This window comes from Zerene cesonia, chromosome 11 (assembly GCF_012273895.1).
Source record: "Zerene cesonia ecotype Mississippi chromosome 11, Zerene_cesonia_1.1, whole genome shotgun sequence".
Taxonomy (NCBI): domain Eukaryota; kingdom Metazoa; phylum Arthropoda; class Insecta; order Lepidoptera; family Pieridae; genus Zerene; species Zerene cesonia.
The window spans coordinates 10,947,070-10,955,014 of record NC_052112.1 but is presented as its reverse complement, the minus strand read 5'-3'; positions in this window follow the sequence as shown (position 1 = coordinate 10,955,014).

Here is a 7,945-nt window from a genome sequence, read left to right as displayed (position 1 = left end):
CATCATAATGCATCAATGAAATAGGATAATTTCAAATTTAAATTTCATTTACTAACATAGTTTTTAAGCATATTGTTACTAACAAAATGAGTCTTTATAGATGCTCGATTAAATGAATATATCATTATTATTATATGATTAATATCGATTTCTGCAATAAACTGTACCCATCAATATATTATTTCCAACCTTTAAAGAGAGGATATCAAATCGACGAAAATATGGAGGAAAAAGGTTTTTTTGTATGGAAGTCCGGTGAATTGTATTACACTAGCTGTTAGCCCCGGCTTCGTCCTTGGTACATATATGCTCGGATTTGCCTATAGCAATCAGATATCACATACATAATGATGAAATAAATTTAGAAATCGACTCGGGATTTGCTGAGAACAAAGTAACAAACAACCTCTTCAGCGTAATACTATTAAGCAGAGGATAAATTAGTACATAGAAACATAAAATACAGTCTTTATAACCTGAAAGGGGCCTGTTTCAAGTTATTAAAGCTTGTCCTTGGTGTTATGTTAAATTAATTTCAGAACTCTTCTTTATTGTCCACACATCGCCTCAACTGGACTTGTTACAGTTCGAAAATCGGAAAGAGGTTTCTACGAAGAGCAGGCACGGAACTCTGACGTTGCTCTTTTGAAATCACGTCAATCTTTCGTTAAAATTTTTAAAATAATGAACTGAGTGAAATAATGATGTTTCATAATAATATATTATTCTTCAATGCTATAGTATCGTCTTAGAACTAAAACATTTTTAATACATGTTTTTTAATGGTAAACATGTGGCCATGGATAATTTTTTTACTTTGGAAAGCAGGAAAGCAGGCATAACAATTTTATTTCTGTTACTGGTGTCGTAACATTATCTAGCTCCTACTCTTGTGTGTAAGTTGCTTTTTTTATTGTACTTGTAAAATGTTATTCAATAATATATTCTACTGTGTCGCTAAGGTAGGAATGATCTCTCTATGAACTTCTTGTGTTTAAATTATTTATTTAACGTATGGCCTTTTTTATAGCGCAAGATATATATAGTTTCAATATCTGATAACTTCCTCGCTGATGAATTCCTGGGGTATGATACTGTGAGAGTGGCTAACGCAAGCAAATGTAGTTATACTACACCGGTCAGATAGCAGATGAGATAGCTGCTGCATGGTGAGTTCGGCTGCAAGCGCAGAAACAAGCAGCTCGGCTTAGTAGCCGCGGTGCTTCTCGTTTAGTTATTTCAAGAAATAAGTGTACATTCAGGGTATATATAATAACCTTCCCATTTAAAATAATATCTCTTCGTTTTTTTTTACATTTGGAAGATTTAATTATACATAACTTTTATTGTACAGTATAATTTTGCGTGTGTGTTGGATTAAATGTTGTTCCTTCTTTCTTAAAAGAGCATAGTTTACTTCACCAACCCACCGCCAGGCCGAAACTTTGCCCTTCTTACATAATATTTCGTCTAAAGCCCTCACAACCACATATGTTGTAGCGCTCATACAAACAAACTCTTCAGATTTATATTATTAAGTATAGATTAATGAGGTACCTATAATCTGCAATACATCTGTTTCAATGGTCGATTTTCTTTATGGACAAGTAGGTGATCAGCCTTCTGTATCCTGTTAGACCGAGACATTTGTTTTCTGTGCGTCCCCACCGGGCATCGAACCCATTACCCCTCAGTTCTACGCTCACGCGTTAACCACTGTACAAGGAGGCGGTCAAACATAATATTCTGCAAATGTAAATTTACAGATATTATGCAGTTAAAGCAACCAAGTATAATACCAAGTTTGAATAAAAACCTTACTGCATCCATACATTCTTCTAAATATTAATTTTATTATTTGTACGATAATTCCATTAATGTAAGGAAAAAGAAGAGAAAAGACGAGCTGATTGAGCGGCGGTATGCGGCAGCTTCGTCGGACGGACTCCGTTGGCGCGGGAGAACCGCCCGGGTAACAATTAACCTTAGAGTTTCTGTAAATGCTTGCTCCTATTTTTATAGAATAACAGCCCCAACTTTTAAGCTTATTCATTAAAAATGGGCTTTTGCAATGAATCCGACTGGTGAAATGTGGGACTCCGGACGGAGGGCGGGTGCGGCGGGCGCGGTGCGGGGCGCGGGGGGGTACGGGCGCGGGCGCGGCGGCCGGCCGCGCGCCGCTCTCACGCCGACGCGATGCGCCGCGCGACACCCGCGCGCCACGCCGTACCGCACCACGCATGGCTGCCACCAAGAACGAGTATCAATTCGGTGAGTACACTAACCTATACCTTCCCTTAGCTCGCATCGGATAATTTAGTTCCTTTCAGTTAACTGTCGCACGGAATGGGCTCGCGAGTGCATGAAGATCATAAATAGATATATTTAGTTGTGTGTATGTAAATAGTTTTTGCATGGTGAGATCGTGTAGCTTCTTTGTAAATTCAATGTACATATGTATATTATTTCATATTAGATTTACTTCTTTCAATGCCGCTCACTCCCTGCTGTACTCTGTACAACTTGACTTTACCTATGAATACCATTTTTTCTGGAATTTTCTATAGTTAAATATTTATGAGACGAACAAAAGTTAATAATAACATTAGTCGTTAAAAATGTCTCGGCGAACTTTTGCCCCCGTTATCAGCTATGTAAACTGTTCGGAGGCGAGTTAAACCGACCAAACTGTCCCGATAGCGACGCGCGAACACAGCCACACACAGACAACATGCACACACACATGATGTGATGAAGTCTGCCCAGAAAGAGAAATAAGCGCCAATAAAAGCTCGACACAGTTTTCCTAACCGAACTTGTGGCCTAATCGCTGTACAGATAATGAACAGCTGATCGCCACACTCATTGTTTTGGATAACTTGACGTCGTAACAATGTTTCACTTTTCTTAGACCATTTATTTAATAGCATACTAGTAATAATTAATTAATCATCATAAACTAAAAAATGGAGTAACTTGTTTAAATGCTTGTAAGCTAGGGATACATGTGGTTCTGTGAGGCACGCGGAAACTTGCAGGTTGTGAAGCAACATCGAAGGACAACTTGCTTTTGGACATAAAACCAAATCAAGAGTTTGCAGCATCTTTCAAGACATTTTTCCGTTTCCGAAAGGTATCATTTTTTATATAACAATTTGGTAAATATGCACATGAAGAATGTACATTGTACGTAGGGCCTCCGCCAGATCTTAGAACTTTATAACTTTCTATTAGCACATTATCATCATCATCATCAGCTCATACATGTTCCCACTGCTCGGACACAGTTCTCCTATGAGGGTTCAGACCATAATCCACCACGCTGGCCAAGTGTGGGTTGGCAGATGTCACATGTCGTTGAACTTTTGATTCTTGGACATGCCGGTTTCCTCACGATGTTTTCTTTCACCGTTTAGAGCAGTGGTGATGTTATCCACATGTGCAGATAAATTGAAAAATCAATTTATTTCCTGTACGCTCACCCGGTCTCGAACCCCGACTCATCGATTTTGTTTTCCAAGGTTCTCACCTCTGAGCCACCACTGCTGTTAGCACATACGTCTGCCTATCTATATACTATCTATACACCTATGTGTATGCCCTTTATAGTACCTATTTTAGGATAGTTACATATTAGCAGTAATACTAAAATTTCATAAAATAGCTCCAAACACAATTATAAAGAACGAGCGCTCACAGAGAAATCCGACGTGTAAAAAACATAGCTGTTATATGTCTTTCGGTAGCAAGGCGTTTATATTCATAAGACAATACTTATATTCAAAAATGAACAAAAAGCTAAATATTTATCCTATGTCTAAGTTCCGTTGTAAAAAAATTGTTACGAATTGCCTATTTAATCTAGACTACTTAGAAACTGAAAACCTTGTTACCATAATTTCTTGATTAAAATATAAACTTAAACATTTACTTACTATTAATATGAATATAATCACTCATACGTACACACACACATTCACACATACACACATATATATTTCTTTTTTATGTAATACGATGAAAGAGATTGAACCTCACAACACAGGGGATTCTAGTGTGGGGTTCAATGCAATACATGTATCCATATTATGTAAAATTTTTGAAACAAAGTAATTTTAATTTAATTAATTAAATTAATTTATTATACAGTTTTCGACATAACAATTGTATATTTTGAAAAATGTTGCGTTGCAAATGTTAACATTCCATCCGCCTGTCTGACGCTCACTGTATGGATCAATTAGGTAACCAATATTAAGATCTTTTAATGAATGTGTTTTGACATAATCAATTTGTTTACTGATTTGAATTTGTACATATGAATAACTAAAGAAAAAGCAAGTCAATGCACTAAGGCGAGAATAGTAAGGCGGTGCGAAACTATTGTTATTGTATGTTATTGTAGCTATTTCAATAATTTTATTTTACGAGAGAATTTAAATCGTTGGAAGTACATTATATTTCAAAACATAATCATGTGTAAGTGGGAATAATAAATCGCAATGTATCACGTCCGCGGGCCGCGGGCCGCTGACGTGTCGCCGCGCGGGCGCACGGAACTCCATTCTTTGTTTGTTTCCAACGAACGAAGCCGTCACCACGGCCTCCGCACATACTAGGTTTATTGCCGTTGCGCTATAAAGTGAACACAATATCGGAGCGATGGAAAGTGCAGCTGGCGGTAACGTAAAATGTTTATTTTATTTCTCTTGCTTCTCGTGGTTGCACCATGGCCTCGCGTCGCGCTCGTCCCGAGGGCCGGCCTGCAGAGCCAGGCTGGCCCCGGGCGCGACGCAGGTTGCGCGCAGAGCGGCCGGGGTGCACGGTAAGAGCGGCCGGCGTCGCGAGTCTGCGAATGGCGCGAGTGAGACACGCGGGAGTCGCAGCGCTTTATCATCCCGCGATTAGATAAAGCAAAATCGCTGAAAGTGAGGTGGCGGCAGTAGGCGGCCGCGCGCGCTGCCCGCTCGCCGCACCGAGCGCGCCGCCGCCGCTCCCGCAGTGCAGTTACCAGTGACGTAGCCGATTGTGTGGCTCGCCCCCTCGCCCCGGCCGTCCACGGCGCGACGTCCACGGCCTCCGGCACGATGTGCTTGAAGAAGATCGGTATGTTTGTTGATTTGGGAGTTCATGATTTAGCCAAACTATAAACTGAAAGTAAAATGTCCGTAGTTAAATATGCCGTGTAGGTACGTAGCTGTGGGTGCAGCGATAAGGCCCCCTCCAGTTTCCGCCCGCCGCTGATAACACGCCACATGCTAATGTGACGCTCGAACCGTTACAAACACACGTCGTGCTCTATGGACACATTACTTCGGGGAAATGCTCGCGATTTAACGTTCAACAAGACGACCTAAAACTATTGCACAGAGCTTATTCACGTATACAATTATGCAGAACTCTGGATTTCTTAAGTATGGTTATTTTTGTTGTATGGTTGTTTTTATATAATTAAATGTATAGTTAAAGTTAGGCATATAACGATAGTAAGTACTTACATATTATATTAAGTCTCATGAAATTTATGAGCGCTAGATAGCCACTACAAAAAAACCGCAGTCCATTCCTCCTTAATGCAAGCTGAGAAACGCGGTAATTTTAAACATTCAATATGTTTTCTGAAAATGTTCAATGTAAGGCATACAGCATTTTCATTGCAAAAACAAATATACTTTTTATTACTACTTCATAGTAATCAAAAATTCATTAAAATAGAAAAAATAGATATTTAATGATATTTGTTGAATTGTATGGTTGACCAATTTCTTTATTCTTATTTTTATGCAACCGATTTTTCACTCTCTTAGAGTATAAAAAATCAAAATCCTACATTTTTTTAAATTATTCCATCTTCTAACCAAAAACGCGATATATCAACTCCGCACCTCAAACAGCGAATTTACATAACTGCTAGGTGTTAGTGCTCATAATATACACAAAATTAAATATACTGCAAGTTTCAAGTTTCGAATCCTATTGATGGAGCCTAGCCGAGCAATATTTCTCAAATATGAACTAAATAGATATAATGTATCGTTTTTATTTAAACAGAACCAAACCGAACCTTGCATATCGATTGCCCATTTCACAACTAAACGGTGACAAGGATATATATCCAATCTAATGGTGATTAAACATTCCGAGAGCTGTGCCTACACTCATAAACATTGGTTATATTATAATAAAACACATGCATCGACAATACGTAGAGACAGATCGCCATTTTTAGGACGCGTGCGTCGATGACATTAATTTTATAAGTAGGGTGTGGAGTAGCAGGGCCGCTAGGAGAAGTAGGAGTAGGAGAGGCCAAAGGGCATCCGCCGGTGCCCGGGTAGCCGGGGACGCCGCGGCCGGCTCCGGTGAAGCCTTCATTGAAGCTCAGTAACCACGCAAGCGAACACGTGCAGACGCCGGACACGCGCCCTGCACAGGATACACTGCATACGGGTGATACAGTGCAAACGCGGGCAGCAATATTGCTGATGATGCCAACCCACCCTCTGATCAATCATTATTGTAGTAATATGCAGTCTATCTACTTCATTGATATAATTATTTCAATTTTGTTTCACTTAAATTTATATTTCATTTAATCTCTACAAACATTATAAGTGCAAATGTAACCCTAACCACGGAACCGATACAAATTAAAGTGGTACAGAGATATTTTGAGATCCGAGAAAGGACATAGGATAGTTTTCATGCCGAAAATCTCACGAGAACGGGAATTATGTGAAGAAAACCCCGGGACGGTCTATCGTCTCCATTGATCACGCGGGCGAAGCCGCGAGCAGTACCCAATATACAATTTTAAAACCTCAAATTTAATTGATGAATTCTAAAAAAATGTTTCTGTTGGTAGGCCACGCTCTTTTTGTGCTCATTAAGAATAAAATTTTTTGAAACGGTGAAAACAATCAATCCTAGCATTGTTTTTTTCAGGATTTTAATGTAAGCAAATGAAATCCACTTGGTAAATGCCACATAGAATATGTTTTACTAGACGTCCGCCCCGGCATCGCCCGTGGTACATATATAGCCTAAAGCCATCCTAAATAAATAGGCTATCTAAAACTGAAAGAATTTTTCGAAACGGACCAGTACTTCTTGAGATTAGTGCGTTCAAACAAATAAACAAACAACCTCTTCAACTTTATAATATTAGTATAGATTTTAAGAACGAATGAAAATAAAGGAAACTAGTGAATGTACGAGTACTTCTCTCTAATATAGGTGATAAATACAATTTCGTATCATCATAGGATATTTAAACAGACAACGGTCTGTAATTGAATTTTTGCATAAAATATAATTTGATAGTTGGTAAATAATAAAATGAATCGAAATATAATATTAATGACAGATTAGTGGCAGTCACATGTTCCGCGGTTACGAAATACAATTAGCGAGTGCACAGCAAGTGCATCCAAAGGGCAGGTTTACTGAAATATTTGCCATTTCATTTCATGTTTTCTATACATTATTGCCCAGCGACGTTCCTAAAAGCGGAGGCTTTTTTTGTGTTTGATAGGAAATCGTAGTAATTTCGTCCCATTTTAGAACTTCGAGTGCTATCCCAGGTCCATCTCCCAGGAACGCCGCTGGATGACTCATTAGTTAAAAAAAAAGAAGTGTAAATTAATCATCATCATCGATATAAATCGACCTAACGACTAGGTAATTTTATCTAATTTTTTAATTACTTTAAGTAATTACATTCTAAAATTTATTTACTGCAACATTTGAGAAATATTGACCTCAATATACTCGCTCACATTATTATGTTATCGGTCGGGGTCCTACAAGGCAAGCACGCAATTTTCGCGACTCAAGGTCAGGAAAAATACTGCAATCGCGGCTATATTTTCCAAGTTTTCTTGTTGTGCTTGGTTCGCTTCGCGGCGGGTGCGCCGGGCGGCGGCGGTGCGTCGCGGGGGGAGGG